This window comes from Haliotis rubra, unplaced genomic scaffold, assembly GCF_003918875.1.
Source record: "Haliotis rubra isolate DU_JTF1 unplaced genomic scaffold, ASM391887v1 Scf205, whole genome shotgun sequence".
NCBI lineage: Eukaryota > Metazoa > Mollusca > Gastropoda > Lepetellida > Haliotidae > Haliotis > Haliotis rubra.
In genome coordinates, this window is record NW_025766059.1 from 692906 (window position 1) to 716230 (window position 23325).

At 40.4% G+C, this 23325-nt stretch overlaps 1 protein-coding gene across 7 annotated transcripts in view; it reads right to left on the reverse strand.

The window, feature by feature from the left end:
* Positions 1-23325, reverse strand: part of LOC124276067 (beta-1,4-mannosyltransferase egh-like) — a 129001-nt gene that overhangs the window by 99326 nt on the left and 6350 nt on the right. For 2 of the 7 annotated variants that reach the window (XM_046711709.1, XM_046711716.1), the window contains exon 1: positions 8791-8874. The exons of 2 other annotated variants lie outside the window; for them this stretch is intronic. The gene's annotated coding sequence lies outside the window, so the exon portion shown is untranslated. Of the gene's footprint in view, positions 1-1346; positions 1683-4016; positions 4172-8790; positions 8875-23325 lie in introns of those variants that run through there. 3 more of the 7 variants (XM_046711710.1, XM_046711718.1, XM_046711711.1) reach the window with 2 other exon arrangements.

Genomic DNA, 23325 nt, shown 5'->3' on the forward strand with positions numbered 1-23325 from the left:
AATATTTTATTCAGAATTCCAAAACTACCAAAAGGCACCAGTACACCACCAGATCTATCTATGTGCCAAGTCTGGTGAAGAAACATTCAATGGTTTTAGAGTTCTGCTCCGGAAAAGAGTCCTACCACCAATTTCAGGCTAAGTCAAACTTGTTGCCATGGAAACGCCAAAAATATTTTATTCAGAATTCCAAAACTACCAAAAGGCACCAGTTCACCACCAGATCTATCTATGTGCCAAGTTTGGTGAAGAAACATTCAACAGTTTTAGAGTACTGCTCCGGAAAAGAGTCCTACCACCAATTTCAGGCTAAGTCAAACTTGTTGCCATGGAAACGCCAAAAATATTTTATTCAGAATTCCAAAACTACCAAAAGGCACCAGTTCACCACCAGATCTATCTATGTGCCAAGTTTGGTGAAGAAACATTGAACGGTTCTAGAGTTATGCTCCGGAAAAGACAAATGTGCACGGACGGACGGACGGACGGACGGACGGACGGACGGACGGACGGACGGACGCACGCACGCACGCACGGACGGAGTCCATTTTAATACCCCCCGCAAAACGCTTTGCGGGGGATAATAATTGCTTAGCATCATTTTTCAGATTTTCCCTTTCAGGTTTGCTATTGCAGATAGGTAGAAAGAAAAAAACATTGGTTCTCTGATGTTTTTTTTGTTTTATTGAGATCTGTGCAAGTTGCATTTGCAAATATCCCTTCCAATGTAAAATGATGCAACTTGCTACGTTAAAGTGACCACTAATACATCGTGAACATAAACTTGCCAGCGTCTTCGAGAAATATTCAGTCATGACTTTTCAGTAAGTGAAGTCAGTTTTCTTAGAATGAAACACGTTTTTAGGCCCTGACAACTTCTAAGATATTTCCCATTGTCAAGTGTTTCAAACACTAAAACTGTAGTTCCAAAATTGTTTGTGTTCGATTATGTGAAAACATGATCGATTGCTTGGTCGTTTGGTCACTGCGACCATTCTTCGATTATTATCGGAGCACCACTGTTACTTAGTGTTCGATTATTCTGCCTGCAGTGAAGAATGGGATAATGTGGAGAGAAACCAAAAGGGTGAAGTCCATCGATACATGCTATCTGCTAAAACAATGAGCACAGGTTTGGAGCTAGAAAACCAAGGCAGTGGTGCATCATGGATAAAGGTTGGAGGGGGCGGAAGGGGAAGGGGGAACAGAAAGTGTATCAACCCTCTATCATAATCACCATAATCTGACACCATGCTCCATAATCATGCATGGAGGTATGAGTGCAGTGACCTGATGTGTAGGCCAGAATACATCTGAATCAACAAGCAACCGAAAGTGATCCTTACCAGTCAGACGTATCCTTCCTATCATGGCCACAGTATATTCAGCAGCAGGTAGCAGGTAAGGCCCCCTCCTGAAGCCTACTGTAGGTGATGTAGCAAGTCTAGTGTCCCACAGGCACCGCTGAGGTGACATTGCTACAATACCTCCATGGCAGATCCATGTCAGGGGTCAGACACAGATATGTTCCCACTCCATGCTTTTCTATTGACCTTGCCGAGAAACACTCTCACTACCTCATTTAGGCTCCTTACAACAAATGCTTCAACCAAATTTGACACAGAGGGTAAGAATGATGTCAAAATTCTCAAAACAAAACAGCAATTAATTTTGAATGTGACAGGTCAGGCAAGGAGCTTGGCAAGTAATGACAGTGGTACAGTGAGGTGCCTGGTGTTATAAAGAGGAGGGACTTGTGATGGATGGGTCACTTCCTGCTGTTGCCTGACATATACATGTAACTGTAATGTAGAGACAATACACTTGGGTTGACATGGGTCACCACAGCGTGGAGACAGCTCACCTGGGAAACTAGCTGACATGACTGAACTATGACTCATGTTCACATGTCGATCTGTACTCGGTAAATCCAAGATGTAGCACGTGTTCACGTCATAACTGAATAACACTATTTCCCACTGCATTGATAATTGATAATAAGTATGTGAGTGAGTGAGTGAGTGAGTGAGTGAGTGAGTGAGTGAGTGAGTGAGTGAGTGAGAAGCAGCTTTTAGCAATATTCCATCAATACCACGGTGGGGGACACCACAAATGGGCTTCACGCATTGTACCCATATGGGGAATCGAACCTGGGTCTTCGGCGTGATAAGCAAACGCTTTAACCCCCCAGCGAGGGAGTGAGTGGTGAGTGGGTGGGTGGGTGAGTGAGTGAGTGGTGTTTTACGTGTATTACATGTCATACCATGGTGAGCCAGCCACATGTGAAAGTAAATAACAAATTGATCAGATCTAAGCTGTTTGCCACTTTCCTGAAACACATCAGAAGGTACACCTAAAAAATGCTACTCTCTTCAGATTATAACAAGCAGTTGTCACTAAGGTGACATAATCCCCCGCCGCAAATGATCAAATCAAGCTTAAAGAGTAATGAAAGTGAAGGCCGTAGGTTAAGATGAAGGTATATGTCAACAAAAACACGACTAGTCAACCTCTCTTGATATCTTGCTCTGCTCTGTAGCTGGTTCAAAAACACAAATATTTTCAAAACTGACTTTGAACTTGCCATGAATGTCATGGCGTATGAAATATGCAAAAAACGTAATAGAGAAATTGCTTATGAAAGAACATTCAAGAGAAGTCTTGAAAGTCTACAAAGAAGAAAATCCAGTGAACCGTTCTTGAGATATCTTGCTGACAATCTTAACATACTGAAATCTTCAAAGTGTCACTGTGACCTTGGAAATTTGGTGAAGGTCATCAAAATCAACTGGGCCCTGTACCTTCCCTATATGAAGCTTGGTGTCAAACATGAAGAAAATCCAGTGAACAGTTCTTGAGATAACTCGCTGACAAGCTTAAGGTGCAGGCTAACATGCTGAAATCTTCAAAGTGTCGTCGTAACCTTGAAAATTATAGGATGGTCACCAAAATCAACTGGGCCCTGTACCTTCCCTATATGAAGCTTAGTGTCAAACATGAAGAAAATCCAGTGAACAGTTCTTGAGATATCTCACTGACAATAGTAAAACGTTTAAGTCCCCTTGTGACCTTGAAATGAAGGTCAAGGTCACCACAGCTGACTGCAACCTTTCTTATGCTGTGATGAACCTAGGTACCAAGTATGAAAAGAATCCAGTCAATGGTTCTTAAGATATTCCGATTCGTACATACAGACGGACGGAAGGAGCCAAATACTATATCCCCTGTTTCGTGCTAAAAGCGCCGCGGGGGATAATTAGGCCACTCATGCCCCATTTAATGATCATGAATCAGTGTGAATTATTCATTCAAAGAAGAGGATAAAGTTGAACTGATGACAAAATGTCACTAACCTGCAAATCATGTCCATTTCTCATGCCCATATGAAGACTCAAAAGCACATGACAAGATGGGGATTAGTTGGCAAAAATGGCTGATGTGTACAGAAGGGGATGACTAGCAACCACTTTAATATAACTGCAACCAATCTCATTTACCACTGTTTGATCAAACACCAAGCACGTTGTTAACTTGACAATATTAATTCAAACAGCAATAATTTCAAGCATTCATTGTCCCTCCTTTTGCTGTACTGGTGTTGAGAATACAAATAATTTAAGAAATGACATGACCTTGACCGAAGGATACTGTTCAACACTTTCAATGCTATGCGTCAACTATTAAGACCAATGGCATATTTTATGAATCAGAGTTTTACCAGATGCAACACATTATGTTCCACATGCAGGGAAATATTAATCTGTTAATGGAATAAATTTTGATTGCATGTTGTGTTAGACACATAAGAGTGTTGCTGTGGGAATCATTAAATTTATCAAAATTGTAGATTGAATGTCACGTGACAGTTTAGTTCTGGTCACAGCTCACAATGTTCATTTTATCTGATGGTATTTCACCCTGAAAACATGTTACATCATCAGACCTTGGTATGGCTTTCAGTGTGAGAAATATGAAAGACATCACTGTATAAACCTTGAAGAAGAAAATACACTTACATTTTCGTTCTGGTAAGAAAATCACGGACAGTTTAGTTCCAGTAAGAAATTCACTCAAAATTTCAGTTGTAAGAAAATCACTAAATAAATAACCCAATATTTCAGTCTATTCCCCAATATGTTGCAGCTGAGAGTTACATGGACCTCCAAAACAGACAGACCCTGATAAATCCCTTTGGAGCAATATAATCTGCAGTTATAACTGTATGTACACAAGAGGTAAATCCCCCCGTTTTCCTCTCATACATAGTGATCAGACAGGAAGACTTCCTGATACTAAGTGCTAGCCACACCTACAGTTGAAGCAAACATGCATATATGAATCATGCATGTTGCACACAAATCAGATGATATCATCCTCTGAGAAGGATGTATGCTTCAAACACAACACACACCTTGGTTGCCAGTGTTACCAAACGTTGACACAGTTACATAAACCATAATGAGTGAGTGAGTTGGGTTTTACGCAGCTTTTACCAATATTCCAGAAATATCACGACGGGGGGCATCAGAAATAGGCTTCACACATTGTACCAACATTGGAAATCGTCCCCGGGTCTTCGGCGTGATTAGCGAACACTTTAACCACTAGGCGTCCCCATCGCCCCTAAACCATATTGATGTTTCTTCCTTTCAAACAAACTGTAACCACCTTGCTTCAGTGGACTCAATGAGAAACATTTATACATTGCTATGTGAAATTTGATATTTTTATTTATAAGTAAAAAATATGAGCCTTGTGCAATGAATTATTCTTCCATGCAACAAAGGTACAGATATGCTGTGTATCTGCGTAAATTACACAAATATTTAAGTGAAAACTCAATTCCTATTAAGTCTATTGTGTACAAGTATGCTTTAATTTTTGTAAATACTCAATAAATGAGATCTTACATGCGTACACACAAACATGTCAACTCTTAGCTTGCGTACCGGTGGATAGATAAAATAACTTAGGTATATTGAGAGGTTCTATATCAGGACATGAACTTTGGAACTTGCAGTCTTTCTTATCGTTTCTCATATTACAGATCAAATATAAATAACAAACACTAGCCTTTAAACTTTATTATACTTTTAAAATTAATGGAAAATGACAAATACCCAAATGAGTTTGAGTGAGATGAGTACAATTTATTTCGTTACTCAAAGGAATATTAGGATACCCAATTGAGATGAACACAAATGAGTCCATAACTCAATGACCCAAAAAGTTACATGAGGTGAGGTGAGGTAGTGAGGTAGTGAGGTAGTGAGTGAGTGAGTGAGTGAGTGAGTGAGTGAGTGAGTGAGTGAGTGAGTTTAGTTTTACACCGCTTTAGCAATATTCCACAATATCACAGCGGGGGACACCATAAATGGGCTTCACACATTGTACCCATGTGGGGAACTGAACCCGGGTCTTCGACGAGACTAGCGAATGCTTTAACCAATAAACTACTACCATGAGATGAAATAAACAGCTTCTCCATTCATTGTATAAAGTACCAAGGTCCCAGGGTCCTCAAGAATCTTTGTAATCTGCTATGGTACACTTACAGGTCTTCCATACAAACGGTGAACAAATCATCAAAACTGATCTCATATACACCAAAACAGAACAAAAATCACCAAAACTGCAACAATATCCTCTAAAACTGAAACAATACATCTGTAATGGAAGACTTGCATATCTAAGTGATCATTTCTACTTTGACTTCCCAAACTGCCTTTTTTTTAAATTTCTAAAACTTGTATTCACAGATTCCTGAGAGAGACGTGTCAGTCCTCTCTTCATCTGACATATTCTTCTTAGTTTGTATGTTTGTATGCCACCGCTTCATTTAACAAAAAATAAAGCTTAACTTGAGGTACAAACATGAGTCCGTCTTTGTTATTGTAAGTCTCAAGAAGTCGCCTCCTGTGGACTTGAAATAGAAATCCCTGCCCTTATCAGTGGATTGAGTTTGCACTCGTACACTTAAAAAATGATCACTTATATATGCAATTCACGGAGAATGAACAAAGTTTTTGTAAACTGTTTAAATCACTAAAATATAGTAATGTTGAATGTGACGCTATGAACACTTTATTTACAAAACTGAAGAGAAACAGGACCACGGCATGTTGACAAGAAATCCTATTTGATCGAACGAGGGACCACATTGTGTAGAATTGCAAGCCTGACACTGAGAAGTATGGACATAGGTTTGAAGCTGACTACAATAGGGAGTTTATGCACTACATCCCGATATCAAATTTTCAAGATTAGACTCATAGTGACGAAAAACAATTATGTACCAAAGCCTATTCGTCTCCCCTTGCGGCATCTTTGACGATTTGTATGCCGTGTTGGGATGCTATGACTGCCGTGTTGGGATGCTATGAAGGCCGTTTTGTACGCTCGGTGACCATTCTCGCGCGCTCTTGTAGCTGATACACGAGTTTTGTTTCCATTTCAAATGATTAGTCTTCCATTACAGATGTATTCAGGGTTCGAAATACCCCATATATTAGCGTGCCATGGCACGATAAATATTGAAATGGCACGGGTAAATATGTTCTCGGTGCCCTAATGGCACGCCTACTTTTTTATAGACATAACTCACCTTTAGTCATTTGATCCCCCAAACAAAACACTTGCGCAAATGACAAACAAGCAAAAACATTTATTGACTTTATCACCCAGGAAATCACTGAAATTATGACTAATGATGTAAAGAAATCTGGTTGTTTTTCCATTTAGAGTGTTGGGAGTACTGATAGTTTGGTTATTGAAAAGGAAATTAAGCATGTTAGACATATTTAACAAGTGAACCTTTCACAACTTGTTAGCTTTTGAAAGTGTTGGGGAAGCAGAACAAATGAAACATAAGAAAGCCATCTTAGACAGAAGACACATCAGTGATAACAGAAAGTATTGTTTTCGGGTTTTAGAGGATATTGTTGCAGTTTTGGTGATTTTTGTTCTGTTTTGGTGTATATGAGATCAGTTTTGATGATTTGTTCACCGTTTGTATGGAAGGCCTGACTTAACTATTTCATAACAAACGTATCAACATGTAACATATAAAGAATATGTTTATAACAAACTGATGGCTATAGTGAACTCACTTTGTGATCAGACATAGGGTTAAGACAAAATGTGCATCTATTATGTACAAAAGTATATAATGGAGGAGGATGTTCTTTGTGTCCCTCTTTCATCCTGAGGAAGCAAAATAATACTCATTGCGTCTAATTCTTGAAAGACCCGTGAAGATCCGGTTGGAATTGGTCTTCAGTAACCTATGCTTGATGACGACTTGGTTGACAATGTATCGATGTTCATGCTGTCGATCACTGGATTATTTTCAGAACCCTGCCATATAGCTGGAGTATTGATGAGTGACACCAGGCATTACTAGGGGTGAAACGGTACGCTCTTACCACGGTATGGTATGTATTGTGGGACAAGGCCTTCCGTTTCAGTTCCGTTCGGTATGATTATGATCATAACGCAGAAAACTGACAACAAGAGCCAAACCTTACATTGTTTAATAACATGGAAAAACAACAACCATAATCTTTGTCATTTTGAATGAACAAAACAGTCATTTTCTGACTAAAAAGAAGAACAGTATGAAAACTGAAAATACCAAACATTTTGGGATTGCATTACGGTATACCGAACCGAAGGCAAAATACCAGTTCAACTAATACTGCAGTATACTGTTTCATCCCTAGGCGTTAAACAACCAAACCAAACTCATTCTTGAAAGATATACATGAAGTTCCAAAAAATTAAAGGAGTTTAAATCTTACACAAATACACACATTTTCTTTTCTTTACAGGACCCTTGAAATAAGTAAATTGGGGATCCTCTGGACCCTAGCTTTGTCGGTCCTGTTGATTTTAGGGTTGTGACAAAGACTTCTAGACTTAACAGCTCACTTTCAAACATTATCGACATGAGGAAGTCTGTTGTTAGAAAAGAATTTCATCTTACTCGCTTCAATCGCCTTCCTGGCAAAAACAAGTCACGAGTTTCCCTGACAGATACCATCAGCTGTACTTCACGCCCTCAAAATGTAGGTCACAACAGCTTGTTATTGATTTCAATTACATGAACACATGTTTTCTAATGACATCACTTGTAGCAAGCACGTGCAGCATAATGAGATATTGCAAAAGAACAGCTAAGTGCATTAATAGTGCTTCTCATCTGGTAAGGTGCTCGTGGTGACCTTGAACTTAATAGGGAGTAAACAAATCAAGGTCTTATTACAAACCAAGAAATACTTCAAAGTTTATTTTGTCTACCCTCAATAGCATTAAATATATGGATTTAACAAGATTTGATACAATATTTCAATATGGTATCACCTTTATTTGTTGACCTTAAATCTCTTAGTGTAATTCACAAAGGTAGGTCACGATGACTTACTTGTGTGACAAGAAGGTCAACACCTGCCATCAACTGACAACAACACAGAATGGAATATATCAACCATGCAACAGTAACACATCATTTCCATGTTGAGTAAAAGTAATGTGAACTGGAAAGCGTAAATGAAAATGATGTCAGTTTGTGACTAAAAACTAGACGCGTTGAATATGACATTACTTCAGCAATGTAGAGGCCTGGATTTCGCAAGCTTGAAAATGTATGAACTAATTGATCTTGTGAAACTTCCCCATGGCTAACGAAAAACACAGTAATAGGAGACAGTTCACTGTTCATCCCAAAATAAGTGATACCTGCACCACAACTCAGGAAATATTTCTATTTCTATATATTGAATATGTACTCACTCTTGGCTAATGCTTCCAACTGCCGGACACAGAAGACCTTCACCTCTCAAAATTGATGTTAACAGCGCAATACGCTCAACCCACTCGTCACATTTAAACATATTGACTTTGCGAACACACGACATTAACAAGCAACAAATTCTATTTCAAGACCGGATTCAAATATTCAACTGCCCACAAGGTGCATGCCGATACGTTTCTTTCATTGAATGCTGAAGGCGTAAGATAAGCCGGATTTGAAGTCATAAGCAATGGTGATTGCATGTTAGACATGCTCATGAATAAGAAGTTTAACATTGCTTTCAGCAATATTCCAGCAATATATAGATACTCCCTGGTAAACCGATAGTAGTCATCTAGTATCAATGTGAGGAATGATTGGTTGGTTGGTTTGTTGTTTAATACCTCACTCAGTAAGGAGTCTGTAAATAATCAAGTTTGGACCAAACAATCCAGTGATTTACGCAATCGGGATACAATGCCATGTGTCAACCAAGTCAGCGAGCCTGACCACCCAATCCCATTAGTCACCTTTCACGACAAGCATGGGTTACTGATGACCGATTCTAACCCAGATCTTCACGGGTCTGTGAGGAATGAATCCAAGGCCTTGCCGAATCAGTTATTCCAGTCCCCGCCCTCTGATGAATGTTGGTCAGCAAATCAAAATTCAAAATTCAATGATATTTCCAAGATGTGCACACAGAGATTTATCCAGGATTTCAAACACAGTGACCATGGCAATTTTTGATTTGATTTTATATTTTATTATGCCACACTAAGCAATATTCCAGGTAGATCACTGCAGTCTGTAAATAGTCAAATTTGGACCAGGCAATCCAGTGATTTACCGGGTGCATCATTAACATCAATGGCAGGGATAGAAATACTTTTTTTTCTAAGTGTTCCTTAGGGCACCAGACAAACATTTATATGTGCTTTTCAGAAATCAAGTGTGCCCACATGTTTTTAGAATAAATAACTGTAGCAATGATGATGATCATTTGAAATTTATTGTTAGTAAACAACAAATGTAACCTGTTTTCTGTTAAATCACTGATATGTTTTCTGTTTAAGATGGCTTTCGCTTCATATATTCTGCTTTCCCAACACCTTATAGCTAAGAACTTTGTGACATGTTCACTTGTTCAATATATGTAACATACACAATTTCCTCTTCAATAACCGAACTTTCAGTACTCCCATCACTCTAAATGGAAAAACAACCAGATTTCTTGACATCATCCATCATATTTCCAACGATTTCCTGGGCGATAAAGTCAATAAATGTTTTTGCTTGTTTGTCATTTCTATAAGTGTTTTTGTGGGGGGATTACATGACTAAAGGTGAGTTGTGTCTCTTAAAAATTAGGCGTGCCATACCAGGGCACCGAGAACATTTTTTATCCGTGCCATTTCAATATTTACCGTGCCAGGCCACACTAATATATGGGGTATTTCGAACCCTGAATGGGGATACGATGACGTAGTCAGTTTTGAGCTATTTTGCTGGCTGGTTAAAGATATGTAGTTTCTGTAGAAAGATGTAACAATATTACTGTATTAAAAACATGGGGAATTTTGAAATTACACGTTTGGGAATATTTAGGAATAGCCCAGAAATGTTGTGACATACAATAAAGAAGAAGTTGTCATCTATAATATTTGCTTTCTAACTTGCACAAAGTTTTACTGATGTCAGTAGGCATGACAGTTTATGTTCAGTTTGGGTGAGTTCTAGAGTGTAATGATATACCATAACCATTTCTCTCTGTGGACACCTTAAACATGGTAGTGAGTGAGAGAATATGGTTTTATTTCTCTCGACACCTTAAACATGTTAGTGAGTGAGCGAATATGGTTTTTTAGCAATATTCCAGCAATATCACCAGGGGGCGGGGACACCAGAAATTTTGACTCTGTACTTACAATGTGTATTAATGCAGGCTGACGTACTTACAATGTTCTCGCTCTCCACTATATGGCTGGAATAATGCCGATGTGACGAAAGCCCAACTCAACAACAAAGCTCAACTACCAAAGAAAACTTTGCCCACTGTGCAGAAAAACGCAGAAAAGCCTAAATACATTAATCGACGGGAAAAACAGCAACATAAACACATTACCTTAGCTACTGAAACAGTTAAAATGCGGCAACTGTTAAACAGCTTTTTTATATCTCTTTGAACTTTGACCTCTACTGCACATGCATTATTAATCCGGGCTTCTTTCTAATTTCCAAGCAAACATGAATCTCCAAGCAATCGCATGTAAAAAAAGTATTAAATATGTAGAAATAATTGCTGTCAATCGTTTACATATGAATGGAAAGTAAACTAATCAAGTGTGCACACAAGTATCATGATGATAAATGCCAAATAACATAACAGAAATACTTAAAAAGAATGTATCTTTTGTCCGCTGGAAAATGTCAACATGCGGTCGAGACTTCCTCTTCCATAATGCGCATGCTAAAAATCGAAGCTGGGGCTCCTCGCTTTATGATGCAGTCTTAGTGATTTAAAGTTGCCGCTTTTGACTGTTTCAGTAGCGAGGTATTATGTTTATGCTATTTTAAATGGACTTTTGCTTTTTGCACAGTGAAAGTTTTATGTGGGCTTGACTGACTGAGTTTGGTTTCACGCTTTTAGCAGTATTCCAGCATCAGGGCGGGGGACACCAGAAATGGGCTTCACACATTGTGCCCATGTTGGGATTCAAACCCGGGTCTTCGGCGTGACGAGCCAACGCTTTAACCATTAGGCTACCCCACCGCCCCTCTTTCCTAGGCCTGATCACTTGCTCTGATGTCTCTAGGGTGACACACAAACTACCAGCACATTTCCATTCCATTGAAACTCCATTGCATGGCAGCTATGTAAACATGGCAAGAATTGATCCATCTTACATGAGCCCTGTTCTGTCATCCAGCAGGTCAGGCTGCAGTTGTTGATCAGGTTTTCCTGCCAGTTTTAGTGGACAATCCGTGACATGAAGCAAGCAACAGTTGTTGTCTTCCCAAATAGACCAGTAACACATACATTGTGATCATGTGTATTTATGATGTGGTAGTTTAGGATATTTCGGGTAAAGTTTGAGTTCTATTTGGGGTTGGGTTAATATAACATGGGTTATTAGTGTGTTCTCGGCTATGCTGATATGCATGAAAAGGTATGCACTGATAAAGACATTTTTTGATAACAGATTATAATTCCAAGCCATTTTAAAGTTCTGACAAATGCTGATACACAGTAAAGTATGTTTATAATAAACAGGCGTTAGGGTTTGGGGTTAGGTTTGATTACAATAGAAAATGGTAGATATTATTGTACAGTTATAAAGCCAGTCTCACCACATAAAAAGTGGTAGAGAGGGCAGAGAAGCCTATTACAATGAAAAGGGGTAGCCTAGTGGTTAAAGTATGTTTATAACAAACGTTAAACTCGTCATTGTACGCTGAAGACCTTAGTGGTTAGAGGCTCGATTTTTTCCACATGGGTACAATGTGTGAAGCCCATGTCTGGTGTCCCCTTAGTAACCGTGATATTGCTGGAATATTGCTAAAAGTGGCGTAAAACGCACTTCACTCACTCAGTGGTAGAGAGCAGTGTTGTCATGGTAACCGAGGACATCATAACCATGATAATAGTTTTCAATGCATTATAGTGCCATTCCACTGAAATGATATCGCTGAGGCGATATTGCTTTATCTCATCCATGTTGAATCCTGTGGAAGCCTGCTCACAGACAGGACATGCAGCTACTGCAACAAAGGTCACGGATCACACCCAATCCACTCCCCCTGTGATGCTGCAGCAATGACCTTTAACCCAGTTAGGTCTGACTGACATGGCTGGATGTCAAACCTGAACTTCTCTCCCATAAACATTCTGCAAACTGAATTTTCACAAAATGACACCCACAAGTTATATTCGGAGAATCCAGTCAAGAAAGTTATTGACCTTGACCTACATGTCAATCAATTAAGATGACTATCACAATTCTACCATTCTCCTACAGGAACAGCCTCAGACCAAATGGATCGGACTGAATCAATATTTGTTGAAGTTATCTTGAAGCAAGTCAACACTGGACATCAGGCTGCCACAGCAAAAGTGTGACTGTTCCTGATCAACAGCCAATGAAAACCTTCAGCTTAAGTCCATCCTGCAAGCTACTTTAGCGTCACCAGTTGGATCTACAGAGTGTAAATAATGGTATCAAATTCAGGATAATCTCTTATACAGCAACATGAATCAATGCACTCCTGTGAACAGGCTGATTGTGCTGGACTGGACTTCATCTGGTTTGATAGTACCAACCGAAAAACTACCACTCCAAGCAGTTTAACACTCTCAGACACTGATCTGACCAGGGGAAGTGGGGTAGCCTAGTGGTTAAAGAGTTTGCTTGTGACGCCAAAGACTCAGGTTCGATTTACCACATTGATACAATGTGTGAAGACCATTTCTGGTGTCCCCTGCTGTGATATTGCTGGAATATTGCTAACAGCGGCACAAAATTAATCTGGCTCTGATCTGACCAAACCTTGTTTTGCTATTTATACCAAAAGAACCATCTTTCAACATCTTTCAGAATAACATTTCCTTGGCTTGAAACACCAACCTATCACTCTCCAGGAATTCTTACAATAACATAGTGAGTGAGTGAGTTTAGTTTTATGCCGCACTCAGCAATATTCTAGCTATATGGTGGCGGTCTGTAAATAATCGAGTCTGGACCAGACAATCCAGTGATCAACAGCATGAGCATTGGTCTAAGCAACTGCGAACCGATGACATGTGTCAACCAAGTCAGCGAGCCTGACCACCCAATCCCGTTAGTCGCCTCTTATGACAAGCATAGTCACCTTTTGTGGCAAGCATGGGTTGCTGTAGACCTATTTTACCCCGGATTTTAACGGGTCCCCAATAACATATAAGATTTGTGAAAATAGAATCATTGTCACACCAACCCTCATCTAAAAAGTATCTTACTTTCTTCCTCCACATGCACAAGATTTACGTGTTTTGAACATGTTACATGGAGGAAACAATTCATGGACAATCATTTGAAAGTTATGATCTAATATTTACATAACTATCACACTAAAACTGAATTCGGAACATATTAAACTGAAAACGTAATCCATTAACTTCCCTTCATAACATTTTCACAGTGAAATCAAAACAGCAGGGTATTGTCAGCTTAATATAAGTGTCATTGAACATATACAATGGGGAAACAGAATAACAAATCCATTTTACATGCATATTTCCTTGTGATATCAAACCTGATAATTTATGTGCATAAATGAGTGAAAATGGTTCAAGGAGACAGACAGCAATATTCCAAGTCTGATAAGAGGAGATGTACATGGATAGGCTTCACTTATTGGACAGGTCCACTGGGAACTGAACCTCTTCAAAATAGAAATGCCCAAGACCATTTTAGCAAAACGTGTCTGTACAGCTATATTTCTATACCAAGGCAAATATGTCCAGATCCTATGCCTATGTTTCTGGTATTTCTGCATGTCTAATGCACCAAATATGTTTATAATGACATGTAATGTGACTGTTAACATTCCAGCGCTTCACTGCTTGGGTTGTGTCCTCCCCAGGGAGTTGAAAATGGAAATTGTGTGCACACTGATCCATGACCACGGTAATGCAGTAAACTATGTTTATAACGACCATTGCAAAGTAACGGATATAGCGACATCACTTTGTGGTCCCATGTGTCCTTGCAAGTTGACTAACTGACTGAGTGTTGGTTTTACGCCGCTTTTAGCAATATTCCAGCAACATCACGGCGGGGGACACCAGAAATGGGCTTCACACATTGTCCCATGTGGGGATTCGAACCCGGGTCCTCGGCGTGACGAGCCAACGCTTTAACCACTAGGCTACACCACCGCCCCCTTGCAAGTTGATAGCTTTAGAAATGTATGACACTGCCCCAAATAACATATTTATGATGTGTGTTTATTGATTATTATGTATGAGATGAATTAACGTAATATGCACACGTAATATGATACAATTCACACATTTCTTATTTATCAAATAACATGAAACAACAAAGGATTGTTTCATCTTATTCTTCTTTGCTATTATCAAAACTTGATGAATTCTGCAACAAAAAGCACAGCTGGTCCTGATCATAAGCCAATAAAAACCTTCTACAAAAGTTCATTTCTGGAATGGTAATGTAACACGGTTACTGACATTTGTCTGTAGCTGTTCTGTCCGGAGTCCCTGGGGTACTTCTGTCCCTCAGTTATCTATTGCTTTTACATATGCAGGGAGTGAGCAACAATGGCAACCAGAAGTAAATATACAGGGAGTGAGATGCCTTCAGGAACAATGCCAACCAGGGGTAGATATACATGGAGTGAGATGCCTTCAGGAACAATGTCAACCAGGGGTAGATATACAGGGAGTGAGATGCCTTCAGGAACAATGTCAACCAGGGGTAGATATACAGGGAGTGAGATGCCTTCAGGAACAATGTCAACCATCGGTAGATATACAGGGAGTGAGATGCCTTCAGGAACAATGTCAACCATCGGTAGATATACAGGGAGTGAGATGCCTTCAGGAACAATGTCAACAGGGTAGATATACAGGGGAGTGAGATGCCTTCAGGAACAATGTCAACCAGGGTAGATATACAGGGAGTGAGATGCCTTCAGGAACAATGTCAACCAGAGGTAGATATACAGGGAGTGAGATGCCTTCAGGAACAATGTCAACCAGGGGTAGATATACAGGGAGTGAGATGCCTTCAGGAACAATGTCAACCAGGGGTAGATATACAGGGAGTGAGATGCCTTCAGGAACAATGTCAACCAGGGGTAGATATACAGGGAGTGAGATGCCTTCAGGAACAATGTCAACCAGGGGTAGATATACAGGGAGTGAGATGCCTTCAGGAACAATGTCAACTAGGAGTAGATATACAGGGAGTGAGATGCCTTCAGGAACAATGTCAACCAGGGGTACATATACATGGAGTGAGATGCCTTCAGGAACAATGTCAACCAGGGGTAGATATACAGGGGAGTGAGATGCCTTCAGGAACAATGTCAACCAGGGGTAGATATACAGGAGTGAGATGCCTTCAGGAACAATGTCAACCAGGGGTAGATATACAGGGGAGTGAGATGCCTTCAGGAACAATGTCAACCAAGGGGTAGATATACAGGAGTGAGATGCCTTCAGAACAATGTCAACCAGGGGTAGATATACAGGGAGTGAGATGCCTTCAGGAACAATGTCAACCAGGGGTAGATATACAGGGAGTGAGATGCCTTCAGGAACAATGTCAACCAGGGGTAGATATACAGGGAGTGAGATGCCTTCAGGAACAATGTCAACCAGGGGTAGATATACAGGGGAGTGAGATGCCTTCAGGAACAATGTCAACCAGGGGTAGATATACATGGAGTGAGATGCCTTCAGGAACAATGTCAACCAGGGTAGATATACAGGGAGTGAGATGCCTTCAGGAACAATGTCAACCAGGGGTAGATATACAGGGAGTGAGATGCCTTCAGGAACAATGTCAACCAGGGGTAGATATACAGGAGTGAGATGCCTTCAGGAACAATGTCAACCAGGGGTAGATATACAGGGAGTGAGATGCCTTCAGGAACAATGTCAACCAGGGTAGATATACAGGGAGTGAGATGCCTTCAGGAACAATGTCAACCAGGGGTAGATATACAGGGAGTGAGATGCCTTCAGGAACAATGTCAACCAGGGGTAGATATACAGGGAGTGAGATGCCTTCAGGAACAATGTCAACCAGGGGTAGATATACAGGAGTGAGATGCCTTCAGGAACAATGTCAACCAGGGGTAGATATACAGGGAGTGAGATGCCTTCAGGAACAATGTCAACCAGGGGTAGATATACAGGGAGTGAGATGCCTTCAGGAACAATGTCAACCAGGGGTAGATATACAGGAGTGAGATGCCTTCAGGAACAATGTCAACCAGGGGTAGATATACAGGGAGTGAGATGCCTTCAGGAACAATGTCAACCAGGGGTAGATATACAGGGAGAGATGCCTTCAGGAACAATGTCAACCAGGGGTAGATATACAGGGAGTGAGATGCCTTCAGGAACAATGTCAACCAGGGGTAGATATACAGGGAGTGAGATGCCTTCAGGAACAATGTCAACCAGACAGGGAGTAGATATACAGGGTAGATATACAGGGAGTGAGATGCCTTCAGGAACAATGTCAACCAGGGGTAGATATACAGGGAGTGAGATGCCTTCAGGAACAATGTCAACCAGGGGTAGATATACAGGGAGTGAGATGCCTTCAGGAACAATGTCAACCAGGGGGTAGATATACAGGGAGTGAGATGCCTTCAGGAACAATGTCAACCAGGGTAGATATACAGGGAGTGAGATGCCTTCAGGAACAATGTCAACCAGGGTAGATATACAGGGAGTGAGATGCCTTCAGGAACAATGTCAACCAGGGTAGATATACAGGGAGTGAGATGCCTTCAGGAACAATGTCAACCAGGGGTAGATATACAGGGGAGTGAGATGCCTTCAGGAACAATGTCAACCAGGGGTAGATATACAGGGAGTGAGATGCCTTCAGGAACAATGTCAACCAGGGGTAGATATACAGGGAGTGAGATGCCTTCAGGAACAATGTCAACCAGGGGTAGATATACAGGGAGTGAGATGCCTTCAGGAACAATGTCAACCAGAGGTAGATATACAGGGAGTGAGATGCCTTCAGGAACAATGTCAACCAGCGGTAGATATACAGGAGTGAGATGTCAAGGAACAATGTCAACCAGATGAGATGCCTTCAGGAACAATGTCAACCAGGGGTAGATATACAGGGAGTGAGTAGATATACAGGGGTAGATATACAGGGAGTGAGATGCCTTCAGGAACAATGTCAACCAGGGGTAGATATACAGGGAGTGAGATGCCTTCAGGAACAATGTCAACCAGAGGTAGATATACAGGGAGTGAGATGCCTTCAGGAACAATGTCAACCAGGGGTAGATATACAGGGAGTGAGATGCCTTCAGGAACAATGTCAACCAGGGGTAGATATACAGGGAGTGAGATGCCTTCAGGAACAATGTCAACCAGGGGTAGATATACAGGGAGTGAGATGCCTTCAGGAACAATGTCAACCAGGGTAGGATATACAGGGAGTGAGATGCCTTCAGGAACAATGTCAACCAGGGGTAGATATACAGGGGTGAGATGCCTTCAGGAACAATGTCAACCAGGGGTAGATATACAAGGAGTGAGATGCCTTCAGGAACAATGTCAACCAGGGGTAGATATACAGGAGTGAGATGCCTTCAGGAACAATGTCAACCAGGGGTAGATATACAGGAGTGAGATGCCTTCAGGAACAATGTCAACCAGGGGTAGATATACATGGAGTGAGATGCCTTCAGGAACAATGTCAACCAGGGGTAGATATACAGGAGTGAGATGCCTTCAGGAACAATGTCAACCAGGGGTAGATATACAGGGAGTGAGATGCCTTCAGGAACAATGTCAACCAGGGGTAGATATACAGGGAGTGAGATGCCTTCAGGAACAATGTCAACCAGGGGTAGATATACAGGGAGTGAGATGCCTTCAGGAACAATGTCAACCAGGGGTAGATATACATGGAGTGAGATGCCTTCAGGAACAATGTCAACCAGGGGTAGATATACAAGGAGTGAGATGCCTTCAGGAACAATGTCAACCAGGGGTAGATATACAAGGAGTGAGATGCCTTCAGGAACAATGCCAACCAGGGGTAGATATACAAGGAGTGAGATGCCTTCAGGAACAATGTCAACCAGGGGTAGATATACAGGGAGTGAGATGCCTTCAGGAACAATGTCAACCAGGGTAGATATACAAGGAGTGAGATGCCCAACCAGGGGTTCAGGAACAATGCCAACCAGGGGTAGATATACAAGGAGTGAGATGCCTTCAGGAACAATGTCAACCAGGGTAGATATACAAGGAGTGAGATGCCTTCAGGAACAATGTCAACCAGGAGTAGATATACAGGGAGTGAGATGCCTTCAGGAACAATGTCAACCAGGGGTAGATATACAGGGAGTGAGATGCCTTCAGGAACAATGTCAACCAACGGTAGATATACAGGGAGTGAGATGCCTTCAAGAACAATGTCAACCAGCGGTAGATATACAGGTAGTCAGTCCAAAGCTTAACAAAACCCATATCATTTCAAACATGGAGGAAGGAAAAAGTTTTGACACAACTTGTCATAAAAATAGTTCTCCCCATTCAAATATGAATCACATCAAAGCCAACCATACCAACTACTTAAACACTTCAGTGCCATTTTCAAAATGACTCCAAAATATGCCCCCCAAAAATTATAAAATGTCTGAACTTTAACAATGAATTAGAGTTAATGAAAAGCTCTTGGGGATGTAGAATATGCTTACAAACACAGTATGTTGAAATCCAAAGTTAATCATTACCATGAATTCAGTGGTTAATCACTGCACACAAATCAATCAGCAGCAGGGAGGATAATGGTGACAACAGTGTAGGAAGACATCTTCAAGTAAAGACGATGTAGAAAGACAGCAGCATGACTCCAGCATCATTCAACATCAAAGGCCGGAAATAAAAGACTCATTGGGCTCAGCAGTGAGCATCATGACGACCCGTAACACGCAAACAAAGCCAGGGTGGAGTTATCTGATGGGGAAGGGAATCTGTACAGATTCTGAGTCACATCCCCACTATCAAACCGCAGATATGGGGAACACTGTTATTTTTATCAAAATAAGGGAGAATTTAGTCTTGTCAGAGAATCGATACTGGCGTTTACGTGTAAACACTGTAAATCTTGAAATTAACGTGTCTCCAATTTAATGCAACTGCTGGACCCTTGCCAAAAATACAACTCAGTATTAACGCAACTTCCTCGAGTTGAATAATATGTAGAGAGAAATAGACGTTCACAGATATGCAGTTTACTTCACCTTAATCCATCATTACATTAATCCAGTCAAACAGCAAATAACACTACTTATGCTGAATAGAGTACTTCCGTGAAAGCAATAATAGTGTTTCCCTGTAAACAACAAATAGTTCATATGTATATTCTGTAGACAGGTATTCAAGAAGTTAAAAGGAAATAAAATAATCAACCTCTGTCAAGTTAAATTTTTCATCTCCATGTTTGGGTGTAAAGAATATGCCTGAAGTTACAATCCTTGCACGTTAGGTCGGATTGTCCTTTGGTGCAGCCGCCAAAAACACAGGAACTGTTGCGTGGGTGTCATCTGTCTAGACTTGCTGCAACATCAGTGAAGCCCAGTTTGACACTAGTGAGTAAAGCTCTTGACCACAGAAATGATAACTCATTGGATGTCCATTATGAAATTTCTAATGCTTGAATGACGTACTGATACCATTACATACTTGTCAAAGCTTTGTCAATACCATCTATCTTTAATCACTATTTCAGTACAATTAGCTTCTAACATTTTATGAAAATTGTTGGGAAGTACAACTGATCATGCATTTTTCATATTTTATTAACTCGTGTTAATTTAAAGATGGTCATCAGTAACCCATGCTTGTCGTAAGAGGCAACTAACGGGATTGAGTGGTCAGGCTTGCCGATGTGGTTGACACATGTCATCGTATCCTAATTGAGTAGATTGATGCTCATGATGATGATCACTGGATTGTCTGGTTGAGACTCAATTATTTACAGACCGCCGCCATATAGCTGGAATATTGCTGAGTGCAGTGTTAAACAACAAACCAACCAACCTGCCCCTCCAGGAACAACAGAGTACTGGAGAACTGTTAAAGGCAACTCTTAGGAGTCAAGGGCCCTCTTCCAAGAAGCAGTATCAGGGCTGCAACTATCATAAACCACTAGTAAAGCATGATCACTAACATGAACTGAGCCCTACCTACGCCCAAATCAATACAAAGTGACGAGATCAAGACCTGAAATATATCTTGAAACCAGATTTTATATGCAGTCCACACCTTGGATTGAAATGATACATGCTTTAACAGTTGTAATTCACTGACAGGAAGCATCATGCTTCTCCACAGCTTCATTAAGAAGAAATTACTGATGCAGCACATAAGCTTAGATATATTGATATATTAATTATACATTGATAGCTTACACAAGTTTGAGTGAGATAGTATGGTTTTATGCCCGCTTTAGCAATATTCCAGCAATATCATGGCAGGAACACCAAAAATGGGTTTCACACCCATGGTGCAGGGAATCGAACCCGGTCTTCATTATATGAGCTAACTGATTTCCTTAGCTTTAAATTTGATTTAAAAGGATAATCCCTTTCCATCACATACCAGCCACCATCACACACATTTTGACTTATTGGTACAGTTTACTGAGATGCCCATTTTTATTCAATGGATGTTAAATTTACGTACCAAGAGTTGTCCTATAGGAAGTAAATTTGTGACAAGAATTCAAACTTACAAACATGTATCATGATATCGCCATTTTAGATGTTGACATGATCACATATGTACAATCTAGACTGTGTAATGTGTACAATCTTTGTCTTCATGTATTAAATGACAGTAAGGTAATCACATTCACATGGACAGAGCCACCGACCCAGGACTGTGTAATGTATTCAATGTACAATTTATGTACCAGTAAGGTAATAGAAGAAGATCACATGTACAGACCCCGACTAGAAATGACAGTCAGGTAATCACACGCTAAGATCACATGTGGACAGACCCCCGACCAGGACTGTGTAATGTGTACAATCTTAGTCTTTACGTACAAATGACAGTAAGGTAATCACACGCTAAGATCACATGTGGACAGACCCCGCCAGGACTGTGTAATGTGTACAATCTTAGTCTTTACGTACAAATGACAGTAAGGTAATCACACGCTAAGATCACATGTGGACAGACCCCCGACCAGGACTGTGTAATGTGTACAATCTTAGTCTTTACGTACAAATGACAGTAAGGTAATCACACGCTAAGATCACATGTGGACAGACCCCCGACCAGGACAGTGTAATGTGTACAATCTTAGTCTTTACGTACAAATGACAGTAAGGTAATCACACGCTTAAGATCACATGTGGACAGACCCCAACCAAGGGGACTGTGTAATGTGTACAATCTTAGTCTTTATGTACAAATGACAGTAAGGTAATCACACGCTAAGATCACATGTGGACAGGCCCCGGCCTAGACTGTGTAATGTGTACAATCATCTTTATGTACAAATGACAGTAAGGTAATCACACGCTAAGATCACATGTAGACAGGCCCCCGGCCTAGGACTGTGTAATGTGTACAATCTTAGTCTTTAACGTACAAATGACAGTAAGGTAATCACACGCTAAGATCACATGTGACAGACCCCCAGCCTAGACTGTGTAATGTGTACAATCTTAGTCTTTATGTACAAACAAAAGTAAGGTAATCGTAAGCTAAGATCATATAGTCAATTGGGCCCCCGGCCTGGACTGCGTAATAAGTACAATCTTAGTCTTTACGAACAAATGACAGTAAGTTAAACACTGTGCTAAGATCACATAGTGGACCTGACTCCCGGTCTGGACTGTGTAATCAGCAGCTTGTGGAATCGAGACAATGTCTGTAGGTAACTGGGTAATGGGTTCCTGCAAGATTGATCTAGATGATAAACCTATAGTTACCACACTAGTGTTGGCTGAATGATCAGATTCAAACATGCAATCCCAGCAAATTTGCCACGCTCCAGCTTCCCCTTAAACAGATCCACTCTTCACTATCCATTACTTCCCATCACTATCCATCAATAGTGTCATGCATTAGTGATTTACAATTATTAGGAATCATTCCATGCTTGGTTGAAATAATTGACAATGTCACTGTAGGCATTCTAATATGTCTGTGGACAATGACAATGGAGATATTAACGTAGTCCAAATATAGGCATGAATAGGTTAGTCTAATTAAAAATAACAGATTTACAAATAACCAAAACCTATACATGAATACTGAAGGCCCATTAAGTGAATACTAAAGTCTGATTAGGTGAATACTGAAGGTCCATTAAGTGAATACTGAAGGCCAATAAAGCTGTAAAGTGAATCCTGAAGTTCTGTTAATGTGAATACTGAAGGCCAATTAAGAGGATACTTAAAATCATGAACTTGATGCATCACTCAATGGATGAGAGTAGCAATATTTGGAGTAAAATTATTCATAAAACTAGTAGTTGTACAGTTAGCACTGCTTTTGGACTTTGACAACTAATCTTCCACAGAATTCCAGGATATATTGCCATAGAAAAGTTTGAACAACATTATTTTCTGTCTTCACAAACCGAACTGCGGCTGCTTGACACTATGGGTGAAATGGTGTACTGTGGCATTAATAGAACCGCAGTATTTTGTCTTCAGTATGATATTCATACCATCATTTTATTAACCTTTTTATACCTTTTCTAAATTGTCTAGAAATCAAATCATTTCGTCAAAATCTATGC